The sequence below is a fragment of the Mustela lutreola genome, chromosome 13 (assembly GCF_030435805.1).
Source record: "Mustela lutreola isolate mMusLut2 chromosome 13, mMusLut2.pri, whole genome shotgun sequence".
Taxonomy (NCBI): domain Eukaryota; kingdom Metazoa; phylum Chordata; class Mammalia; order Carnivora; family Mustelidae; genus Mustela; species Mustela lutreola.
Window position 1 is genome coordinate 78,141,167 of NC_081302.1, and position 26,732 is coordinate 78,167,898.

The 26,732-nt window shown below is 39.7% G+C and overlaps 1 protein-coding gene across 2 annotated transcripts in view; it reads right to left on the reverse strand.

Annotated features, from left to right (window-relative positions):
- WASF3 (WASP family member 3) overlaps positions 1 to 26,732 on the reverse strand; it is a 128,935-nt gene that overhangs the window by 45,741 nt on the left and 56,462 nt on the right. For both annotated transcript variants that reach the window (XM_059144113.1, XM_059144112.1), the window contains exon 2: positions 25,885 to 25,978. The gene's annotated coding sequence lies outside the window, so the exon portion shown is untranslated. The remainder of the gene's footprint in view (positions 1 to 25,884; positions 25,979 to 26,732) is intronic.

Genomic DNA, 26,732 nt, shown 5'->3' on the forward strand with positions numbered 1-26,732 from the left:
ACCTCTCTGTGCCTCTGCCCACCCCCCGCCCCGTAAAATGGGGATAAGAACACTACCTACCTTAGAAAATGAGTATCTAATGAGCTATCACATATATAAATCACTTCGAACAGCCTGGCTTATAGTGGCATTCGACAATGTGACCTACCGTATTCATTTTATGTTATCTTACAGGTTATTATAATGTTAATTATTATTCCTATTATAATAAAAAATGGAACAGTTTACTAGCTGATGATTGTACCACAGATAATAAATAATAATATTTGTATAAAAGTTATGTGAAAGAAGGACACGCTCCAGGAAGGAGTCCTAAAACATGCAAATTCTAGATCTCCAAGTCTCAAGGCAAAAATATAAGATCTACTGTGAGTTGTCATGACTTTCTGGGAGAACGCATTAGAACAACAGGATGGTAACTAATCACAATAGCAACAAATCAGAAAACCAGAGACTGTCATAAGGAAAAAAATATCACTGATAAACTTAATAAAAGCATAGAGTGTGGAAAGGAAGATACTGAAAACTGATCGACAGGGAGTGCAATGACATGAAGAAAATTAAGCAACAAAAAAATCATGATGTCCACAAAGCAGCACAGAGCGATGCGGGGGGAGGCGTACGGTGGCATACACTCTACAGACGGCGCAGAAAAGCCAGTGACCCGGATGTTCTACCAGAATCCGAATTCGTGGGTAGTTGGAAAGCTGGTTTTGGTAACTGGCCCAGGCATGAATTAGCTTTTAAATCATTTCTTAAAAGAGGGATTTATAAGAGTTTGGGGTAAATATAAGATTCAGGAGCTGAATGCTATACATATAATACTCCCCTCTTCCTCATTCATTTTGTACTTAATTCGGTGGGAGCTAGCACAGGCTGTCTCCCACATAGGGAGTCTCTCGAATATGCACACACGACTTTGCTGATGTTCTCCGTGGGAAGGGCTCATATCCCGCTCTGATACCCCACCCACACCTGCCCCATCCTTCAGCTTCATATCCCGGACATCCCCCTCTGGTGTCACATAGCGTTGACTTAACACCCGGGGGGTACCTGGCAGCCCCACCGATGGTGCTGACCCAGGGGCTTGCTCAGGATGTTATTAGGACACAAAAGAGAAAAGCTTAACTCTGTATATGTGTATTAACCATGTCTCCTATACCTGGATTCTGATACTTTGACATCTTGGAGGCAGACGCAGGCCCCTGGAGTGGACAGACTGCTCCTCCCAGAATTAGCCAATTCCCAGAGCTAGGGAACTCACCCAGGAGCTCATGTTTCATATGCAAACCTACCAACCCAGAGCCTCCATCTCCTCTCTCTGCTCTCACACCCCAGGCCACTGTCCACCCGCCCCAACCACCCCAGTGCCAGGCACCAGGCATCTAGGGACAGTAATATGCCCCAAAGCCTGCTGTAATAATCCGGCCAATCCCAAAACTGCTCGCCCCACCTCACCCATCCCTTCCCACAGGAGCCACAATAAAGGCTCTGGCCCCCATTTCCCTCTCTCGCTCCCTCCGTCTCCTGGTAGCCCCGAAAGCTGGTGTTTCCCCACGTCGCCCCCTCATGATGTGGCCCACCCCTCCTTCTGGCATCTCTAACACTTATCTTTTCACTGGCAGCCACTGCCCCATGTGTTGGCCTCACCATACGTCACCTCTTGTGTTAATGTACTGTATCTCAAAACGGCAGGGAAGTCTGAGACGGATTCCCATGAGGCACCAGGGCAGCTGCTCATCGGTGTCCTCACTGACCATTCCAAGCAAGCTGCTACCGTGTCTGGGCCTGGAACCAGGCTGGGAATTTCTCCCAGGGTGGACTCTGAGCTTTCTGAACTACGGGACCACATCTACAAGTTCCATGTTTTCCACACTGACTTTTACGGTTCCCCAACAAAGTCTGAGCCCTGAAAAACCTTCTGCCAGTCGCACACACACCCGCAAGTGTAGACAGGCACATCTCAATCTGGCCTTCTCCTCAGGAATTCATCTGCGGTTGTTGCAGCATTTCAGCTCTAACTAACCCAACCCGTCATTTCTCGCAACCGTTAGATCTACTTGGCACTCCCACTCTCGTCTAAATACAAATGACAACAGAGAGAGGCCATGCTACTCTCTTCCCAATTTTAGACAAATTGTTTTGTGGCTCCTTTTTAAAGTTCTAATTATCTAGCAATCACTTTTATGGCTTTCCAATTCAGTGCAAAGTACTCTGACACATGTATTTTTCCCCAGATGGCCTTTATTTTATCGGACACTAATCCAGTTTTGAACAAATTGAACAGCAGGGTAGAGGTAAAGGAGAAAATGTTGGGTCAGTCATTACTCTTGAAAATGCGTTGCAGTGCCAAAAACAGACATGTAATGAACTAATCCTGTTAGTCACCAACAGATGACTTAAGTACGCCTCTCAACTCCTTCGCTGGAAGAACTATGACCCTTCCAGATAATTCTTCCAGGTTATTCTGTATGCTAAGAAAAAAACCCAAAGATTACTAATCAGATGTGTAAGGATTATTAGAGGTTACGTAAGGCATTACTATTAAACCTGCGGTCTGTCCAGCTTTTCTGGGAAACGTTTCAATTTAGAGAGAGACAACCTGGTTCACATAACGGTGAACTAGATTCCAGATGCGGCTGAAACCAGGCCAGAGCCTTTCCCTGGGAATTCTGAAGTGGGACCCCCACTCCCCACTCAGCAGCTGCTCCTTTGAACGGCAGGGACGGGTAAGTCTTCCACCACAGGAAATGCAGATCGGCAGGGTTAGTTAGCAGCAAGGGAACAGAATGACGAAACAGACTGGCAAAGACAAGAGACAGACAAGGACACCCTAGATTGTCCAATCTCCCTCAGACAGTACGGCCAACGAGGAGAACATGCTTCCACCCAGCCCCCCACTTCACTTGCCTCCCAGTTTAATGGCTCTTCCAGCCTTTTCTCGTTTTGTCTATTTCCTGCCACACAGGCATTTCCCCTAACCAAATCCTCACAGGTGTGATCCCATCTTGAGAGCCATCTCTTGAGGACCCAGACGAATCCAAGTGGCTGCCAGAGTGGTCTAGGAAAATGAGCAGTAAGACCGGGATCTGGGCCTTGCACACAGACCACTCTGCAGGCAGGAAGGAGGCCGTCTGAATGGGCAGGCATGCGGAGCGCTGTCACGAGACTGGTGCGCTGGCGAGAGATTTCTGTTGTAAGGGACTCGGAAACTGTCCTGGTAGAGAGAAAGGCCAAATGGGCATAATAAGGCAGACCCCTGGAAGACACAGAAGGAAAAGCATCTACAAAAACAGCAGAGTTGGCTAGCTACTGCTGGTGTGTACTGGTGGCCTGCCAGAGGGTAACGAAGTATTGAAAGCTATTCACAAGGAGTTAATAGCTAGAAGCAAAAACATTCGAGCCTTCTTGGTGGGTATGAACAGGTACTTATCGTGATCTGAATGGAACTGCAGACCTAACCATGACAGTTCTGGAGCTCAGGGCATTCAAGTGCTCAAAGTGCTCTATTATTATGCAGGTCCAGGCTGTGGCTTTCAGGAATCCTAACAACTGGAACAGGGAGTTCTGATGGATGCCCACGTTGATGCTGACTCCAAACACCTCCCCACCGCCCACAAGGACCCTCGGGAAGCGGTCAGCACACTACTCTAGAGGCCTCTCCACCACCAGTCAGCAGGTACACTAGCGGCACACAACACTTCCCCGATGTCCCGTTGGGTGCCCAGTGCCAGGCCTGGGCAGGGAGACTGACGGTGTGCTGACTGGGGCAGACAAGCCTGTGGTTGATGGTTATGTTCTGGAGGCCCTCATAAGACACACGCTTCTAGAGCTCAGCCCCCGTTCCAGTGTCCCTCCCCCTCCAGGCCCCCGCAGCTTCCAACACCCATTGATGGGCTACCAATGTGTTCCTTTCAGCATGGCAATGTTATTAAAAACTCATACATGGGGGGTGCCTGGGTGGCTCAGTGGGTTAAGCGTCTGTCTGCAGCTCGGGTCATGATCTGGGAGTCCTGGGATCGAGCCCACATCCCTACATCGGGCTCCCTGCTCAGCGGGGCATCTGCTTCTCCCTCGGCCCCCACCCCACACTTGGGCTCTCGCTCTCTCAAATAAATAAATAAAGCCTAAAGAAAACCCCACACATACACGCACACACTCTCAGTTAGGCTTTAGCCAGCATGTCTGAGCTCACAGCAACTTGAGTAGCTCACTGCACTGCCTACGAATCACATGTGAGGACACTCTTAAGAACCCCAGCTGGAGCTCTGCCTCTCCCTCCATCACTGTTAATGCATCATGCTTCCCTGTTCCTCTGACCCTCCCCGATGTGGTCCTCAAACTCTGTACAAGCAGTGACGCACATCAACCGGTGACGAGGTTTCATGAAAAACCAAAAGGGACTGGTGACTGGCAAGGGATGACAGGGATCGAGTGGGTAAAAACGGGGAAGGCAGATAGCATAAAGGTACACTCTACTCTGATTTATGTATTCACCTTAACAAATTAACCCTGCGTCCTTGTGTGTGCTCATTATACTTCCCCTGTCTGCCTTACGGCTGGTTCAGAGGCTCACATGAGAATGTGTGTGTTGGGGGTGGGGGAAGTAACATACTAATGGTACTATTACTTTAAAATAAGCTATGTAATATTTTCCCCCAATTTTATTAACTCTACAATTAACCTACACCTGTTCACACTTTCCTATAACATGATTAATTGGATGTTTTTTTCTAAAAAGTCATAAAAACAACCTCAACAAATGTTTAAAGCAGTATAAAGTTCTCTGAATGTCCCTTCCCAAACCATTCCTGGTTTGGTGTACCAAACCATCTGGGACAAGCAGTCATCTTAGCAATCCAAATAATTGGTGGATCTTTCCAGATCTCTAACATTACATTGAAATTACCAATTTTCAGTTTAATTTCATTGTATTCAGAGGACATTCTTTGTCTGAATATGTCCAAATTTGTGGAGATTTGTCTGATGGCCCCAAAAAAGGGTCTTGGTTCCACATGGATGTCACACAGATGCATATTCAGCTGTGGTGACTAAGACGGTATGATCTTCTATATTCTGAACTGATTCTTTGTAAACATGTTCTATGAACTGTGAGGCGGGCTGGAGCTGCCAACAATAATTGTTAGATTTGTCAATTTCTCCCTTGAGTTCTATCAGTTTTTGTTTATGTATTTGGAAAGTCTGTTGTTGAGTCTATATACACATTTAAAATTATTAAGTCTTCTTGATGAAATAACCCCAATGTCTTTAAGTGATGCTCCATTTACCCCTGGACATAATCACTGTCCCAAAGTCTACTTCAGTCATAACTTCTTTTGGTCAGTGTTTATGCAATATAACTTATTCCTTTCCACTTTAACCTTTCTCTGTCTTTATATTTAAAGTAGGTTTAAAATACCATGTAGTTTGGTCTTGCCTTTTTTTTTTTTTTAAATACTTTATTTATTTGACAGAGAGAGAGAGAAAGAGAGAGAGAGATATCACAAGTAGGCAGAGAGGCAGGCAGAGGGGGGGGGGGGGCGGAGGAAGCAGGCTCCCCGTTGAGCAGAGAGCCCGATGCGGGGCTCGATCCCAGGACCCTGAGATCATGACCTGAGCTGAAGGCAGAGGCTTAAGCCACTGAGCCACCCAGGCACCCTCAGTCTTGCTTTTTTATCCAGTCTGACAATTTCTGACTTGTAATTGGTGTGTTTCAATCATTTACATTCAAAGTAATGTTGGTATGGTAGAATTTAAACCTTCCATCTTGTCAGTGGTTTTCTATAGGTCCCATCTGCTCTTTGCTCCATTTGCTTCTTTCTGTTTTCTAATTATTATTTTGTATTATGTCATCTTATCTCTATAGCTGGCTTTTATTCACTTTTGCTTTAACTTTTTTTTAAAAAAGCGGTTTCCCTAGGTCTTAAAATGTGTTTAACGTACCACAGTCTACCTTCAACATAGTTGTGAACAGTAACTCTGGAAGAGTGCACTTGTTTTCTTCCTCCAATGCTGTGTCCTATGGTGTCACACATTTCACTAACGTTATAAATCCACAACACACTGTTATTTTTACTTTAAACAATTACTGTATAAACCAATTAAAAATAAAAAATAAGTGTTTACATTCACCCTCATTTTTCACATCTGGGTCTCTTCATTTCTTTGTGTAGATCCAAACTGCCATCTGGCACTTAGAACTTCTTTTAACATTTCTTATAGGGCTAATCTCCTGGTAATAAATTCCCCCACCTTCTGTTTGTCTGAAAAAGTCTTTAAATGGCTCTTATTTATTTATTTATTTATTTTTAAGTAGGCTCCACACCTACTGGGGCCTAAACTCACTACTCTGAGATCAAGACTCAGCCAGCCATGCACCCCTTATTTTCTAGAAGATATTCTTTGCTGGGTATAGAAATTTGGATTGACAAGATTGTGCTTTTTCTCTTTTGGAACTTTAAAGATGTTATTCTAGTATTGTTATTATCTTTTTCCTCCATTTGTAATGTTCCTTCTCCCTATGGCTGCCTTCAAGACTTTCCTCTTTATCTTTAGTACTTTGGCAACTTGGTTCTTGTGTTTATAGAATTGGGGGAGCAGTTCCCATTTTTTATCCTGCTTGGGGTTCTCTGAAATCCTTGGATCTGTATGTATTTCTTTTTATCTTTTTCTTTTTTTCTTTTTTTTTTTTTTTTTTTTGCTTCCATTAGTTCTGGATACCTCTCAGCAACTGTCTCCTCAAGTATTTCTTCCAGATAATACTTTCTTCTCCTTTTAGATTTCCAATTATGTGTATATTACACTACTGATATTGTTCCATAGTTCTTGGATGTTTTATGCTACCCCCTGTATTTTCTTTTTCCCTCTGTGAAATAATAGAAGATGTATATTCATATCTGCCCTGGGTTCCCGGCACAGAGCTCCCAAAAGCTTCGTAAGTGATAAGGATACTAGGAACATCTTTTATTGTAATACTTGGTTTTTGATCCTGGCTTCTGACATGAAGCTCCTAAATCCCTTGTAATTTCCTGGGTGACAGGAATGTCTTATGTTCTAATGAGGTGACCAATGGTGGGTTCCTAGATGAGGACTGATCCCCAGAAAGACCAAACCATGATCAGAAGCTTCGAACTTTCAGCCCCATGCCCCATCCCCCTAACATCTTCTTTATCCATTCAACTATCAGTGGACACTTGGGTCACTTCCATATCTTCGCTATTGTAAATAATGCTGCAATAAACATAAGGGTGCACATATCATTTCAAATTAGTTTTAAAAACAAATAATTAGATTAAAAACAGACACATGAGAGGATGTTCAACATCACTAATCATCAGGGAAATACAAACCAAAACCACAATGAGATCTTACCTCACACCTGGCAGCATGGCTATTATAAAAACAAACAAACAAACAAAAAAGAAATGACAAGTGTTGGCGAGGATGTGGAGAAAAATGAACCCCTGTGCATGATTGATGGGAATGTAAACTGGTGCGGCCACTGTGGAAAACAGTACGGCGATTCCTCAAAAAATTAAAAATAAAAATGCCACTTGATCCAATAATTTCATTTGTTGACTTAAGCTTCAATTAGTAGGTTCTTTCCTCAGCTATGCCCAGTTTGCTAACAAACCCAACTCATGTTTTTTTGTTTCCAGTAGTTTCCATTTAACTTTTTTTTATAAGGTTTTGTCTCTGTTGATATTCTTTACAAGTCCATGCATACTGTCCACTTTATTCTACTATATTCTTTAATACACTAATCACAGTTGCTCTAAGTTTCCACTAGTTCCCACTTCTGGGTTATCCCTGAGCCTGTTCCTGTTGATAGTGTTATCTCCTGACAACGGCTATTTTTCTTGCCTTGTGCAGCATAATTTTTTTTGCTCAATGCTGGTCGTCATTCATAGAACACTGCAACTTAGTTAAACAGTATTTCCACATGGAAATGGGCTTGCGTGGTCTTCCAGCATGCCAATACTACAGAGGAGCTGAATAAACCTATGGCTATTGGATATAGCAGAGCACGAAAATCTCCCAGCGATGGGCTGCTACCTTGTACGTGGTGTGGGGTCTGAAATGCCAGATTTTTCTTAGTGTCCCTACTCCACCCAGCAGTCCCTTCACACCTGTGTCATAAAGGAGTCCCTCTCCACACTCTCACCTTCCAGCAGAGAACTGTTGTTGCTTTGTTTCTAGATGTGAAGTTCATGGCAGGGGCAGGGAAAGTTCTTGGTTCTCCTGGTCCAGCTTATATCCCAGGAAGGGCCTATGGACCTGGACCACAGAGCAGGACCTCCTCAGCATCTGTGCCTTTCTTTCCTATGGCAGCTAAACTCCGTCTTGTATCTGCCCCTGTCTTCGGCACAAGAGCTTTCTGTTTCTCATGCAATACAAGGAGAACTCTGTTTTCTGTCAGTGAAAGATCACGGGGCTAAGAAGTTGTCCTGCTTTTGCTACTATGCTTGGCCCCAGAAATAGACCTTTGCTGGTTACAAAGCGTGGACAAAAGGATTTCCAAGCCTTCCTCTTGAAGCAGTAATATTTACATGGGTCTTGGGGGCTAGCCAATCTCCTGCCTTCCCAGCAACTTCTGTGTCAAAGGAGAGAAGGGGCAGGATAACAGATGTCCCATCCTGCCAGTCCCCCAGTATGGTCATCTACCACATGGCTACACCACCAGTGGGGTCCCTTCTAGTCGCCAGGCTCACCACTAATCTTTCTTACGAGCACTTGGTAGAGGCCTGTGGAAAAGAGCTTGTGAGTGTGAACCCCCACTTGTATCTGGACTCCTAGTTATTCTAAACAGATGTGCTAACTCACATTCAATCTTTAAGAACTCATTTTAGCCATTTCTATGGTGGTCACCTGTTCCTCCCATGCTCTGCAAAACACAAAATAGCTTAAGTGTCCCTCTGTCCTCCAGAGGGCTTGCTACACTTCACCGTTCAAGAAAAGTTAATAATTCACAGATCAATGGCTTCTTCTCTTTCTTACTGAGGAAAGCAATGCTTATTTGCAACTTTTTACATTTTAACTGAAAGAGAAACTCTCTGTCATCATGGTAAGAACAAGACGAACATATCAGCTTCCTCCTTTGTTAAGACTTTAAACAGCTAACTATATTCACAAAGCAAAAAGAAAGGAAACTGATATTCTCAAGGACTGAATATTTGAGTGTACTCAAAGTATTTGCACGCAGACCCCAAAGTGAGCAAACTGTCTTGGAAAAAAAGGGAATAACACTTAGTGTGGATCATTAGTATGGATAATAGATCACTTTCGTGCATGGAATGTACTGCAATGGGCAGTAAAAATTAAACTGAAACCCACAACTGTGATCATTCCCCAGCCTGGACTGCAACTGTAGGAAGGGCTGCCTGGATCCAGAGTAACTTATATTAACTGCATTAAGTCTTTATGACATATTTTAAAACAATATTACTGATAGTGACAGATGAGTGTACAAAATCGCATGAATAGACTTGGGGATGGCTTCCTTTCTCCCCTCTGCAGCCATAAAGACCATCCTGTGAGTTCTGAGAGCACGCGCAGCCAGCAGAACCTGACAGTGCTAATGACTGTGTCTTTTCTATTCTTGATGTGCTGGTAACCTTTGCTCTGATTGCCGCGTGCCAGGCAATCAAAGTGCTGTGCGAGGTAGGACTAAATCACGCGGTGCAGACCATATTACCCACACTGAGCTAAACACGTGCGTACTGCAATAGATGTCTGGCTTTTTAATCATGTTGACTTCAATGTGTGAGTTTTGTACTCAAGAGTGACCCAAGCAGAGGTGGTCCTGGCCCCACACTCGTATGGAACAGAGTGACACAGTGCTACCAAGCCCTTGCTCCGACTTCCCACCATACTTCCCACTGGGCCCTTTTTATTTTGAAGGGCAAGGGCCATGTCTGTGCACCCCAGTCTCGCAGCATGCTGCTTGCCTACTGACATTCCCCGGGAGATGTTCGCCCCTCATGTTGCATTCCCACAGCCAGTGGAAGAGCCTAGGATTCATCAACTCCCAACCGGTTACGTTACCTTCTAGAGCGCTCCTGCCTCACCTCCTCTTTTAGCTAAGCTTCAGATCAAAGCTGGGAGGGGTGCGCTGAGATGGCAGGGGAACTGGGTGAAATTTAATCAGTAGTGCTTTGCTGGGATAAACGATTACATTTTGCTATTCAGAACACGGTCTGTATATTTCTACATGATGAGACACAGGAAGGTATGGTGAAACAACACTAGATTAGGAATAGGGGGCCAGGCTTGTAGTCCCAGTTCTGTCACTAACACCACATGACCCTGAGCAGGTATCACAGTCAAGGTGGGCCTCAGTTTCCTCTTAAGAAGAAGACATGCTCCCTCCATTCCCTCCAGCTCCGATATGCTGTTTTGTCCTTTCAGTTAGATATTTCACTGCCTTTCAGAAACTACCATATTGGAGTCATCTGCTCTCCAAACACTTGGTGCATTCTTACTATTCTTTAGCCAGTACCAATACAAAGAGTAAAGAAACAGAAGACACAATCCCTTTAGGGGCACCTGGGTGGCTTGTTTGGTTAAGCGTCTGCCTTCGACTCAGGTCACAGTCTCAGGGTCCTGGGATCGAGTCCTACATCGGGCTCCTTGCCCAGCAGAGTCTGCTTCTCCCTCTCTCACACAAGAAATAAATAAAATAAAATCCTTAAAAAACACACACATACACACACACAATCCTTTTACTCAAGGAATTAATGGTTTAGTGAGAGACAAAGACGTATAAATGAATTTACAACTCAGTATGACAACCACTACATTATAGGTATTTCTCGTACCTGACAAATTAATTTAAATTTAATTTAACTTAATTAGAAAGACTCCGTGGTGGGCGAGGGAGGGGGACATGGCATCATAGACCCTGCAGCACCACGCCTGGCACATGGGGGCTGCTACTCATTAAGCACAGCAGATGGGAAAACGGAGGTCCTCACTCAAGGTTTAAGGGACGCATTCCATCACTTTTAAAAATTGCTAAGCAGCCTCAATAACTACGCAAGTATCCCAGGGAAAAACAGCAGATTCATGTCTGCAGACTAATGTGACCTAAAGCCTGTCAAGTACCTATTTAATGAGGGCATTCTGACTTAAGAAGTGACCATTTATTTGCCTTTTGTGGGTTATAAAAAGGCACCCAAAGACACTTCAGGTGGAAGCTGATATGTGGGTCTAACTGAAAAGGTAGAGATTCAATGTCTAGGTTGAGTTTTCTCCCCACCCAGGTTTTCCCCCTTTGGCTCCTGTCTTGCAGTTTCTCTGCTGAGGGAAGAAAACTCAAAGCCAGTATAAGTGATGAAAAGCAATCTGTCATAGGTGAGAATACAGGGAAGTAGAGTGAAATCTTGGCAAAGAACAATCACCAAGAACAATCCTTGGGTCTCTTTCCTCTGCTCTTCCCTCCTGGGGATCATGGGGGAGGGTGATGAGTGTTACCATAAAAAAAAAATAAAAAAAAAAAAAGAAAGAAAGAAAAGAAAAGAAAGCCTCTCTTCTAGAACTTTCCACCATTTATCTTTATTTATCTAAATTTACCTAAATTGATTCTTATGCTTCTTTAGTATGGATTTTTTTTATTTAAATAAATTACTAAGCTCTTATTAGATGTGAAATGTTTTAAAAATGTATTCATCTTCTGTTTCCAAGTCCTTGTATAAGGCCCTGCTGCCCGTATAACCAGATACTCAGTACATTTGACATGACAGAATATATCTTATATATATTTTATACTTGAGCATACATCAGTTTTCTGTTTCTTTCCTGTGATTCAAATTCATCCTGATGCATGGTACTACTCTAGGAGCCCTGAAGATGCTTTTGCCAGGAATTATTTTCCTTCCCTGTTTTGACCAGCCAGACAAAACTTTTTTAGATAAATGGAACCTGGGTGATATAGACTAACTTCTTCACATTTTATAGTTAGAGATCAAGACAAAGAGATCCCAGATGACCCGCATTATGAGCTTTGCCAAGGACCCAGGAGACATGAGAGGCTTAATCTCTGACTTGGCTGGTGCTCTGCCCACCACATTTCCATTTGTAAATGTTCCCCCATGAGCCGCATTCATAAATATGCCACCAAGCCAAGGCAACCTCATTTCTCTGTTCTATCAGTATATAAAGGAAGCCAAGGCAGCAACAATTCTCTGCCTTGGTATCCATGGAAGCCTTGACTTCCCATATGATGCTTCTATTCCCTCCTCTTCCAGGTACCTTCCCAACACTGAACCAAGCACCTGACAATCTGCTATGAGTGGTCCACTCCAACCATGAAAGGAAGAAGTTGATCTACATCTCCAAATTTCTGTTTACAGAAGATAACTTATTATTGTACTAAATAGGTGGTCTTGTCTGGTCCCCCAACTCCTGATGCTACTCTGTTGCCATATGCGTAAGGATAGAGCTCCTAATCTTATTCTGGTTTGTATTTTCAATACACATGAGTTTTTATAAGTAGCTGGCCTTTGGTTAACCATCCTGGAAAGCCAGATATTTGTGTCCTATACTAGCTCCCAGACCAGGGAAGCATTCCACCTCCATCTCTGCTGAGGATGATTCAGCATGATGCCCAGTAACTCAAATCTCGTTTGACATTGGCCAGAAAGTTATATGCATAAGACTATGAGTATATACCCAGTCTCTAAGGGGAATCAGAGAAATGCTATAGTGTGTGGGTATGGTAAGGAAAACTAAAGTTTAACATAATCTTTGGGACAAGGGGAAGGGGCCCTCTCCTCTTCCTTGACTTGGGTAATAGGTAACTCATTGTTCTTCTTTAGGCCCTAGCAATACTAAGTAAATCTCTCAATCGAAAATGAGGCATTTATAAGAACTAGGGTGTGTGTGTGTGTGTGTGTGTGTGTGTTGCTATTAACTCTTTATAGGAAATCATTTCAAAAGATACATAATTTGAACAGGAAGACTGAAGAAAGAGAAACAAGTCTAGGTAAAAGTATAAACACAACACCTTGTCTAGGCTTCTTGTTAGGCTTCAAATCCCCAGAAATGGAAAAAACAGATCTACACTTAAAATATATGCAGTAACATGAGAGAACTATAAATGACAGATACTCTCCAAAAGTTAAAAAGCAGAAATGTTGGACTAAAGAACATAATAAATGAAACACAGGACAGAGAGGATGTGGCCATCAGTGTGTGTGGCTGAAGAACCATAATGGGAAGACCTAGAAAACTCACATCAGAAAAACAAAAATAGCAACCAACCCAGAGATAAGAGGATACCCCATCTCCCTAGCAATAAATAAGGATAGTGAAACCACAAGAAATACGATTTTTCTCCCTTACTATACTGGGAAAATTTAAGTGTGTCTATCAAGTATCCGAAAGTTAAATAGTAGAGTTAGTTCATGGATGTGTAAATAATGGCAACTTGTCTTTCCAAAGGATTATAACCAGTAAAACTAAGAATATCATATCCTTGACCTCCCATTTCTGCTTCTTATTCTTTTGAGAGAAATACTCTCACTTGTGCACAGGGATTCATGTACAATAATGTTCACTACATCACTGCCATAGTGAAAAACTGGAAATGACTACGAGAGGGAAAGGTAGCTGTCAAAAGCAACAAGGTAAATATATATGGAGTGAACTCGAAAATACAATGATAAATGAAAAAAGCAAGGTTCACAATAACACTACAGCATTTGTGCAAAGTGACTACATATCTCCTTTTGATAGGCCTATCAAAGGTCTAGAAGAAAACATCCCAAGTTCATAACAGTGATTACCTCTAAGGGGGATGGATGGACATGAGAGTCAAAGAGCACTTTAATCTCAAATGGGTTCCAAGTTCTCAAAAAAAGAGAAATATTCAGGTATTGTATGCTTAATTATTGTTTTAATTCAGTGCAAACAAGTAAAAAATACTTGGTGTATCAATAAAAAACTATTATGGAAAAAACTGAATAAACTCAGCAGTGGGCAGGAAATGGATTTTAAAAAATGTTAATGAAATAAAAAGCACTAATAGTGGTCTTCTGCATAATTTTAATGAATGTTCATTGATGAACTCATCTGTTAATATAGTGGCTCAGACTTACATAATGTGCCAGGCATTATTATGTGTTTTAAATACACTAATTCATTTAATTCTTACAAACTGAGGTAGAAACTATTTATTAATACTTCCCTGTGGCAGAGAAGAAACTAAAGCACTGAGAGTTAGGTAGACTTGACCAACAACCTCATAACAGTTAGTGGGGGAGCCTAAATTCAAAAGCAGGCAGTATGGACCCGGCATCACTCTTTTTACCCACTACATATAGCCTTTGGCAACATGAGGGTTAGGGGCTCCTCTCACCCCCCTGCGCTGTCAGAAATCCACATACAACTTTGGACTCCCCAAAAATTGAATGGCTAACAGTCTACTGTTGACCAGAAGCCTTACCAGTAATGCAAAGTCAACTAACATACTTTGTATATGAATTATAAACTGTATTCTTACAATAAAGTAAGCTAGAGAAAAGTAAAGATTAAGAAAGACATAAGGAAGAGAAAATACATTTAAAGTACTGTAGGATATAAAAAAAAAAATTCACACAGAAGTGGACGCATGCAGTTCAAACCTGTACATGAATCACTGTTAACAAAAAAACAAACAAAAAGGCAACACACAAACTTTTTTTAAAAAGCTGAAGAGCATATCCAAAACAAAATAAGAAAGAAGGTGGAAAATTTTGCCTGCAAATACATACCAGGCCAATGCTAACAACAAAAAGGGGACAAGAACAGCAATATTACTATAAGACATGAGAGAAACTCAAGTGAAAAGCAATAAAATAAATGAAGGCAAATACATGTTTCATATTGAGAATTTTTATTATCTTTTTTTGTACATGATGCCAACATATTTCAGAAATCAAAAGAATTCATATTTTGAACTATATAATTAACAAATTTTAACTGACAGCACTTTAAAAATCTGTACATAACAATACAAGAATGTATTCTTTATAAACATATATGAAAACTTTGGCCATGAACTAAGTAACACCAAAAAAAGTGAATGAATTCCAAAAAAACTGAAATCACACAGTAAGCACAGTGAATTAAATTAAAAATAAACAACATTTAGTAACTAGGGGATATTGGTAAGTCTGTCTCCAGGGTTTCCATCTTTGATTCTGAACTCCTGCTCTGGCTTCTGACAAGGAGTCTGGGGTACTTGAGGCCAGGCCAACTCAACACTAATCAACACTAGAATGGGAGATCTCCAGACTCAAGAAACAATGCACTGACCATCCTAGAGTCAACAAACACATTCAATAATAATTAAAAATCATTTCTGCCCTGAAGAGAGGACTACACGCTGGAAGGGATTAACTCTGGTACAGCTGGTTGAGAAGCTGGTCCTAAGGAAAGAGAACACAGACCAAATACATTGACATAATGGGGAAGAAAAGGTAGGGGAAAAGTGAAGAGGATGCCAAGGAGTTCATGTGTCACTTGACAGGGGAAAGTGCCAAAAATAAGAATATAAATGAATCACACATCATTCCCCAAAGTTACATTCTGGAATAAAAGGGGAAAAATTGCTAATAAAATGGACAGAAGTAAAAATCACACATCTACTAAAGGCCTTATATGCAGAATACATAAAGAACTCTCAAAACTCAATAATAAAGCAAACTACTCAATTAAATATACGTGCAAACGTTTTGAACAGACATTCTGCAGAGGATGAACTGAAAGAAACTCAACGGCATTCATCATGAAGGCGGGCGAATGAAAACCACAGTGAGGTGCAACCACACTCCTAAGAGAGTGGCCAGCCTTAGAAAGACCGACCACACCAGGTGCTGGTAGGGATGTGGAACAACTGGAACGCTCACGCCCTGCTGAAGAAAATGGAAACTAACACAATCACTTGTGAAAACAGTGTGGCAGTGCCCTAAAAAGTTAAACACACTCACCGTATGATCCAGCCATTCCACTCCCAGGTATTTATGCAAAAAAAAATAAAAGCACATGCCCACATGAATATTCATACAACTTTACTGATAGCAGCTCAAAAGAAGCCAAAATTAGAAACAATCCCCAAACCCACCGAAGGTGACTAGATAAACTCAGCTCATCAGCAATAACATGGTATGAATTATTGATACATGTAACAACATGAATGAATCTCAAGATAATTATGCTGCATAAAGAACAGACCATAAAAAGAGTATATACTGAATAAAAAGTATATTCCTTTTACATAACTGTAATATTGTGATTTATAGTAAGAAATATGTATTTGGTTTTCATCCCCATTTCTGGCACAGAGCTCCTAAAATCCTTGAAATTTCCTAAGTGATAAGAGCTATGATTTTCATATTTGTAATAAATCCCTCTCCACCTCACCTGAGTATATTACTGAAGTGACTTCAGGAAAGCCACTAAGGATGGGGGGCTGGTTGCCAGGGGAACCTACCATGTGATCAGAGGGCTGGAACTTTCAGTCCCACCCACCCCCAACTTTGGGGAAAAGGGATGGACTTGATTGAGTTCAAGCACACCATGGGTCAATGATTTAATCAATCAACCTATATAATAAAGCCTCCATAAAAACCCAAAAGGACAGAGCTTCCAGGTTGGTGAGCCAGAATGCATTGCTATGTTGGGAGAGTGGCGTATCTCAAACGCCATGGGGACAGAAGCTCATGTGTTCTGCCAGACCTCTAGCTATTCAACCGTATCCTTCAAATTATTTTGTAATAAACTAGGAATCTAGTAAGCAAACTGGTGTCCTGAGTTCTGTAAGCCACTCAGGCTAATTAATAAACCCCAAGAAGGGGGTCATGGGAATGCCCAATTTAGAGCCAGTTGGAAGTGGAGGGAACAGTCTGGGCTTAAGAATGAAGTTGGGCAGGTTGTGTGGGAGGGGGCAGTGCAATGGGACAGAACTCTTAACTTGTGAGATCTGATGCTGTCTCCAGGGAGATAAATGTCAGAACTGAGTTAAACTGCAGGACACCCAGCTGGTGTCAAATTGCCTGATGTGTGGAAAACCCACACATTTGGTGTCAGGAAAGAAGAAGTGTTGCGTGAAGAATTTAGTGTACAGGAGACACATCACAGAGTGTTCTTTCTTTACAGTAACATTCCAGGAAATGCAAACTAATCTACAGAGACAAAAAGCAGATCAGTGGTGGCTCTGGAGGTGGGGAGCTGACCGGAAGGAGGGATGAAAAGGGCCACAAGGAAACTTCTGTGGGTAACGGCACACTCACTTTCTTGTTGATGGTGATGTCAGGAGTGTGCGCACATGCCAGAACTTACGAGACTGTACATTTCGAATAGTCACAGTTTACTTTATGTCAATTATGGCTCCATAAAACTTCCAAAAATGGATCAGTGGAGATGGATACGAAAGGAGGACAGAAAATTAACTAGGAGATCCCCGGACATTTCTTTACCACTTAGTTCTAAAATGATGGCCAAGCTAAGATGACTCCATTGTGAGCCGCAGACACAGGACTGAGTATCACCACGGAAGAGACAGACACACAAGAGAAATTTAGCACAGAGACAGGCCACTGCTCCAAGAGTATTTACAAAGGGCCAGTTTGTGGCATCATAAGCAGCAATGAGCTCAGTTCCCTAAGGCAAGTTTTCCACCTACACAATCCCCTCACCCAGAGGGCTCTGAACCCGCCAACCTCATCAGGGAGTGTGTCACCAGAAACAGTCTTCAAGCGGCTCAACTCTCCAGCCCTGCAGGGAAGCAGTAAGCAGAAACCCTCATTCCTAAAGATATGAGGCCTGGGGGAGCCATTAAGTCCCACTAAACCCTAGTCCTTGCAGCAGCCATCACCCCCGCCTGCTTGCCTGACAGGGCTCCCAGGAGAAAGCCCACTTGCAGACCCACAGAACACCACCAAGTGCAAGGAAGCCACTACATATTACTCCTAGGAAACAAATAAATGCTTCTTTGACAAATAAAAAAGAATTGAACTACATCCCTTTTCGCCTTAGTTGGACAGCAAGAAAAGCCATTAACCAGTACCACATTGTGATGAACATGAAAAGCTCCTACACAGTTTACCAAAATATTATTACTTCTAATCCACATGAAGTATTTATTAAATTAATGCCCTTTTAAACAAAACTCAAATCGTCAGCTCCTCATTCAAGGTAATAATAAACAGAAGAACTATATACATTTTACAAATAGAATGTTAAATTAAGCTAAAAGGCATTGTTTTTATAACATAAAATACAACAGTAAACACTCAGAACCTAAAAACATCAACATTTTAACACGTGCTAGAGACACAACTTTCAGAAAAATGCTGATCTCAAAGAACCTTAAAAATTCAGAAATAATTTTTAGGTACTCAGAATTTACCTGATATCACCTATGAGGTTTAAGGCTTTAAAAGCTCTAGTTTTTGTTTCCAAATTATCCAGTTAGCCGTAAATTAAAAGTTTTCTCAAAAATCAGTCATCACCTCCTCTTTCTGTTAAGAATTATGACCTATTTTTCTCTACCTTACTCATTCACATCATTTGAGATGACATTCACCAAACAAATTTACAAAACCCAAAATGCATTAAAACTCGTTAAGTTCTTAGAGGAAACAGCAAACTATAAGATACAAAATTAGACAATTTGCCAAGCGTGTGACAAAAATATTATCACCAAAATACCCAGTTGAACCATATGAAATTACCATTTTTGTTGGTAAAAACAGCCAAATGTTGGTAATTTCACATGAAAGAACACAATTAAAAAGCAATAAAATTAAAATAACAATAAAGCTGTGAAATCTAGCAACTGTTTCCCTAGCATACGTGCTACTAAACTGAATTTCAGTGTTTTTCGAAACAAAAAGCATTCTGATGGCAATGTTTTTGGCAACAAGAAACTGCACTCACCAAAGAACGTTAAGATCAAATAAATGGCTATTTTAGTTAACTATTCCCAATTGTTTAGGCCATGCAAGCAGGAAGAGAAATAAGAAAGAGTATAATTTCTCAAATTTGCAACCTACGTCCTTGGTCTCAAAACTTCAAGTCTGGCATCCTATCAACTCCGTTCTTCTGAACGTATTCCAGCAAGTAAATCATGAGCGCCATCCAAAGGATCAGGCAAGGTTTCTAGGTAACTTTATAAAAAATCGACCAAAGAACCCAAATCATAAAGCTGACGGTAGTGGACCAGTTACAGATGATGAATGGGAACATTTGTATACAGAAGCATTTATATATATAGTCCGTCACCTATGTCCTACATGCTACAACTTAATGGTACCCACTTAACAGCTAACGAGGTCAGGGCTCAAAAAGTAACTTATCCCAGGGGACAGCACTAGTAAAATACAAAAGAACTTAAATTCAAAACTGATTTCTGTCAGATGCCAATTTTTTTTTTTTTTTAAAGATTTTATTTATTTATTTAACAGACAGAGATCACAAGTAGGCAGAGAGGCAGGCAGAGAGAGAGGAGGAAGCAGGCTCCCTGCTGAGCAGAGAGCCCGATGCGGGACTCGATCCCAGGTCCCTGGGATCATGACCTGAGCCGAAGGCAGCGGCTCAACCCACTGAGCCACCCAGGCGCCCCAATTTTTTTTTTTTAAATTGAGGTTTAAAACTATATAGTTGACCCTCGGACAACAAGAGTTTGAACTGCACAGGTCCATTTATACGTGGTTTTTATTTTTGTTTGTGGTTTTTTTTATTTAAATATGATACAGTACTGTAAACGTATTCTCTCCTTATGATTTTCCTAGTGACACTGACATTTCTCTCACTTACTTTATTGTAAGAATACAATTTCTGATAAATATGACATACAAAGTAGATGTTAATCAACTGCTTATGTTATCAGTAAGGCTTCCAGTCAACAAAAGGCTATTAGTAAAGCTTTTCAACAGTCAGAAGTTATACGCAGATTTTCAACTGTGTGTGTGTTGGCACCCCAACTCTGTGCTGTTCAAGGGTCAACTGTGTTAGCTGCAGGTGCACAACATAGTGCTTTGAAGTTTGTATATAAAAATGATCACTACCACATGTATTGACAACAACTTTTTTTCTTGTAATGGGGACTTTTAAGATTTACTCTGTTTTGACAATTTTTGAGTATGCAATACAATATTACTAACTAGAGTTGCCATGCTGTGCATGACATCCCAGGACTTATTTGGAAGTCTGTAGCTTCTAAACCCTTCACCCATTTCTCCCGCCTTCGACTCTCTGCCTCTGGCACCCATCAATCTGTTCTCCACATCTATAACCTTGGTTTTTTGTTTTTGTTTTTTAATTCTTCATATAAGTGAAATCATACAGCATTTGTCTTTGATTTATTTCACTTAGCATAATCTCCTTAAGTTCCATCCAGGTTTCCTCAAATGGCAAGATTTTATTCTTTTTTATGGTTGAATAGTATTCCATTATACGGTTTCCACACACCAGATCTTCTTTATTCATTCATCCGTTGATGGACACTTCAGCTGTTTGTATTAGATAGACTAGATGTCTATTGAAAATAATGCTGCAATGAAGACAGGGGTACAGATATCTTTTCAAATTTTCGTTTTCAATGGATAAATATCCAGAAGTGAAACTGCTGAATCATAAGGCAGTTCTACTTGTAGCTTTTCAAGGAACCTCCAGACTGTTTTCCACACTGGTCACCCCAATTTACATTCCCACCAACAGGGCATCAGGGTTCCTTCTCTTCTATATTGTCACCAACATGTATTGTCTTTTTGATAACAGCCATTCTAATATGTGTGAAGGGATATCTCACTGTGGTTTTGATCTGCATTTCCCTGATGACCAGTGATATTGAGCATCTTTTCATGTACCTGCTGCCCATCCAATGTCTTCTTTGAAAAAAATATTTATTCAAATTTTCTGCCTCCTTTTTAATATTTTTCTTGCTATTGAGTTGTATGAGCTTTTTATATATCTTGGATATTAACCTCTTATCAGAGATATGAGTTGCAAATATTTTCTTCCCCTCAGTAGTTTGCCTTTTCATTTTGCTGATGATTTCCTTTGCTGTGCAGAAGCTTTTTAGTTTGATGTAGTTCCTTTCTTTTTTTTTTTTTTTTTTTTTTTTTTTTGCTTTTGTTGCCCTTGCTTTTGGAATTCAGATCCAAAAAATAATTGCCCAGACCACTTATACTTTCTTATAGAACTCTTATGGATCCATCTTACATTCAAGTCTTTAGTCCATTTTTAGTCCATTTTTAGTTAATTTTTGTGTATGCTGTAGAGGTAGTGGTCCAGTTTCATTCTTTTGCATGTAGCTGTCCAGTTTTCCTCACACCATTTATTGAAGAGACTGTGTCATTGTATATTCTTGGCTGCTCTATCATATATTGACCATATATGCTGGATGTATTTCTGGTCTCTATTCTGTCCACTGATCTATGTGTCTGCTTTTATAGTTTTGATTACTGTAGCTTGGTAATATAGATTGAAATCGGGGAGCACGATGCCTCTGGCTTTGTTCTTTCTCAGGATTGCTTTGGCTATCCAGACAGGATCTTTTGTGGTTCCACACAAATTTTAAAATTAGGTTCTTTTTCTGTGAAAAATACACTTGGAATCTTGATAGGGTTTCCCCTGAATCTGTAGATTGCTTTGTGCAGTAGAGGTATTTTAAAAACATTAATTCCTCCAACCCAATTCAAAACCAGCTGGGTCAGATATCAAAGTCGTATAACATTTCTGCAACTAAGACCCTCTTTTAGCATCACCATTTGAGCACCCACTGTCTGCTAGAAGCTCTGAGTATTTTTTTTAACGTTTTCAGCAACTTGTCAAGATTATCCTCCTTTTAGATGAGGGAAAGGAGGATCAAGGATTTAAGTGATTTTGCTCAAGAGCTTAAGCCTGTATGTTTTTAGCATTTGAACCCAAGATTTTCTATTAACTCCTAAACTTACATCCCCTCTACTGTACCACTACTCTGCCATACCTAGTAACTAGCACCAACTGATATGGTCGATAACACGCACAGCTAACCCTGGAACTATATGGGTTCGAACTGCACAGGTCCACTTGTAAGTGGATTTTTTTCGATTACTACAGTACAGTATTGTAAATGGATTTTCTTTTCCTTATGATTTTCCTAGTAACATCTTTTCTCCAATTTACTATAAGAATACAGTATACAGAGTCCAGAGTGCTAACATGGATGGAACTAGAGCGTATCATGCTTAGCGAAATAAGTCAAGCAGAGAAAGACAACTATCATATGATCTCCCTGATATGAGGAAGTGGAGATGCAACATGGGGGCTTAAGTGGGTAGGAGAAGAATAAATGAAACAAGATGGGATTGGGAGGGAGACAAACCATAAGTGACTCTTAATCTCACAAAACAAACTGAGGGTTGCTGGGGGGAGGGGGTTTGGGAGAAGGGGGTGGGATTATGGACATTGGGGAGGGTATGTGCTTTGGTGAGTGCTGTGAAGTGTATAAACCTGGTGATTCACAGACCTGTACCCCTGGGGATAAAAATATATGTTTATAAAAAATAAAAAATTAATTAAAAAAAAAAGAATACAGTATACATACACATAATATAAAAAATACATGTTAATTGACTGTTTATATTATTGGTAAGGCTTCTAGTCAAGGCTCTCAGTAGTTAAGTTTGGGGGAGCCAAACGCTGTAAGTGGATTTGACTGTGTGGGGGTCAGCGTCCCTAACCGCTTCACTGTTTCAAGGGTCAACTGCAATTAAAATGGGAATGCACACAACTATTAAACCATACATTTGTTATTGCTTCTTGGCCTTTTGGCTATGATCAAGTGTAAACTATGTATTTGTTTACATCTGTAAGCCATTCCACTGAGGCTGAAACACTATATGACTGCAAGAGACTTAGGAATGATTCCAGTAACACCATCTGGAGATGCACTGTCTTGCCATCCAACTATTCTAGGCAGTTAGGACAAGGACTCAGGGTTTCCTCAATCCTTACTTGCCAAAAATCATAAAAATACGTATGTGGAAATTACTTAACACAAATCAACGGCCATAATATGTGGCTTACATTATTATACAAAACGTGTCAATGTATTCTAAGATACAGACAACAAGCATATGAAGTAATTTTAACTCATCCAAAGATATATGATAGTTATAATAGATTTACCAAGTAATTTTTTACCCTGCCTTAGAATTTTAAAAAAATCTTAGCATTGTTTCAAATAGCCTCTTCTTTAAATCAAAAACTAAGAGCTATTTAATGAAGTTTAAACCAATGCATAACTTTTAAGTTCCACACAAAGCTTTCTGGTTATATCAGAAGAAAGAAGAAATGCTGAACTGAGACTCTCCCATCAGATTATGCTGACTTTTAACTTTAGAGAAAACAGTAACTTAAACCAACAAGTCATATAAATGTGGCCTTGCTCTTATGACTTTCAGATCATAACCACAGAAACCAAAATGTAGATACTGTCTACAGGCATTCAATATTTATTCCCACCCCCACTGTCTCCTTCCCTATATTACAGAGACTATAAGGCTAAAAGCTCATTTCTCAGGTCCCTTGCCATGGACTTTAATTTTTCTTCTTTCTGTATCTATATGCATTTTATCTCTTTTTGCTTTATTGCACTGACTAGGATAATTCTGAGTAAGAACAGTAAGTGACCATCCTTCCTTATTTCCAATGTGAGGCAAAAACATTAAGTCTTTCACCAATAATTGTAATTACTCGCTGTAGGTCTTTCATAGATACCTCTTATCAAGTTGAGAAAGCTCCAACTTTTCTGAGTTTTTATCATGAATAAATTAGGACTATTGTCAAATGCTCTTTCTACACCTAGTGAGATGATCATACAAGTTTGAAGAATTCTGTGTAGTTTGTTGATAATGATTGAATTACATAATGATCTTCAAAAGAAGAACCAATGGCACTTTAGCATGATGTATTATACTTTTGATATAAACCTTATTCAGGTTGCTAGTATTCTGAGAAATACCTCTTTTTTTAATATCAGAGTAATAATGGCATCCTAAAATAAATTAGTATTCCTTCTATTTTCTGAAGATTTTGTATATAATTGGCTTTACTTCTTTCTTAGTTAAGTTGGTAGAATTCACCAGTGAGTCCAATTGGGCTTTGAGGGTTTTTTGGGGGAAAAGAGGGGTTAACTACAAATTCAATTTCTTGAATAAAGAGCTATGCATGTTATCCATTCCTTCTAAAAGGATTTTTAGAATATGATATTTAATTTCAAAATATTTGGAGATTTCATAGATAATATGATACCGACTTCTAGCTTAGTTTCAATAAGGTTAAAAAAAAAAAAGACATATTCCTGAAAAATTACCTGTAAAGTGAAAGCATGGAAATCAAGATAAATACCTTGTGACTTTGATGAAATCTGTCCATTTATCTAAGTTATCATAATATTCCCTTGAGCTTCCATTTGTAGAATCTATATTGATGGTCTCTCTTTTCTGATATTAGGAATTTTTGCCTTCTCTTTTTTTCCCTGATTAGTACAACTACAAGTAGATCAATTTTTATTGATCTCAAAAAGAAACAGCTTTTGGTTTCACAGATCTTTTTTCCTACAGTTTTTCTGTTTTCTATTTCAATTATTTCTGCTCATATCTTTGGTAACTTCTTCTCTGCTTGTTCTGGGTTAAATTTGCTCTTTGCCTTCTAATTTCTTAAGGTAAAGGTTTAGATTTACTAATCTAAAAGGTTTAGATTATTGTTTCAAAGCTTCTGTTTCCTATTATAAGCATTCAACACTATAAATTCCCCCTGGAAGTACTGCTTTAGGTGAATCCCATAAATTTGGATATGTTGTACTTTCATTTTCATTCAACTCAAAATATTTTCTAATTTCCCTTGTGACTTCCTGTTTGACCCATGGGACTCTGAGAATGTGATATTTAATTTCAAAATGTATGGAGATTTCAAAGATATCTGATAATGATTTTTAGCTTAGTTTCATTACAGTCAAGAAATACACATATATTCCTGAAAAGTCAGCTGGAAAGTAAAAGTATGAAAACAAAATTCAAATTTCTGATAGTAAATTAATGAAATGATTTGTCTATGAAGTGAGACAGAATTGAAGATCAAGTCTTCCAGCATCCCTTCCTCTAAAGGATATTAAGAACATTATGTTCTCTCTAAAGCCCATCTCAAAATCAACAGACTTGTTTATTTTCCTTCTACCTTTCCAAAAAAAATTAATAAATGAAAGGAAGAAAAAGACAATTTCACATAGATCATCTCATTTGATTTTTACAACTCTATAAAACAAATGATAAACATTTTGTACATGGAAAATGAAGCTCAAAGGAGTAACTCGCCTTACTGGTTGGCCATGTTTCATTACTCTTGAATTATCCCTTGAAGATAGAGCTAATATAGATCATTTAAATCTCTAAATAATTCAAAACCTCATTTCAGTCAACACCACCTCAGTTCAGAGTAAGCTGTAGTAAAAAACAATGAGGTTTAGGTTTTATCATCTTGACTGCTCATATCCATTCATTATTAACAAAAATCAGGTAACAAAAAACTAATTAAAACCCAGGGATAAAAAGTAAATGGGAAAAATATGAGGAAGGAAAAATGAGACCCAAGTTTAATAAGTCATAAACTATATAGCCACTTTTGTTTTTCACACAAAAATAATATGAAATGAATATATCAAGTTACATTTTTTTCTCTTTCAAATTCTTGAACTGTTGAGTAGGAGTTAAAACTCTAATATTTATAGATTAAAATATATTAATATGTAATATTTTGAAATATTAAACTATTTTGTAGTATTCCATTTCAAATTAAAATTCTGAACTACAATGTTAAGGAAATTAATTGGCTTTAAGGGTAAGAGGTACACATCCTTACCGTATAACTGCTGATTTACGGGTTGCAGAAATTCCCCTCAGGTAGCATCACCACTTTGGCTCAGATATCAATAGTACAGCAATCAAAATTAAAACTGAAAAAAAAAATTAAATAACAGTAAGTAAAAGGCATCCAAGTCTTCATAAAAGTCTTAAATTCAAATTTCACATTTAAACAATTTCATCAAGGGAGTTCTAGTCCCAGAACTAGTTTTTTTAATTAGTTTAAGCAAGGAGCTAATAAGGTATGTGAATTCCTGTATAATTCCAACTCCCTATCCTGGAATGAGCTCTGAAATTAACATCAAGAAATCAGAGTAAATAGCTTAGGGGCAGAAAAACAAAAAGCCAAGCATATTACAGGTATATTCAACTGAACAGCTCAGTTCATAGATTCAACACACATATATTTAAGGTTTTAGTACTGCCCACAATGAACTGAACATAGGTGATTCACACAAGAACTCTATCAGACAAGAGCTTCTGTATCAATTTTTCACACAAAAATATTAGATTCAGGGGCACCTGAATTTAAATACAGGTGGTACAGTTGGTCAAGCGTGGACTCCTTGTTTCGGCTCAGGTCATGATCTCAGGGTCTTGAAATCGAGCCCTGCATCAGGCTCTGGGCTCCCCAGAAAGTCTACTTATGACTCTTTCCCTCTGTCCCTATTCCACACCACCCCCCAAATAAACAAATAAATCTTTTTTAAAAATCTGTTTAAATTCAATAAAAATCTCGGTGATCCCTTTATAAAGACCTTAATAGAACGTATGCAGATAAAGCAGTATCGAAGATTTAATACTTGCTGAATCTACCCTAGAAACTGCTTCCAGAATAACAGATAT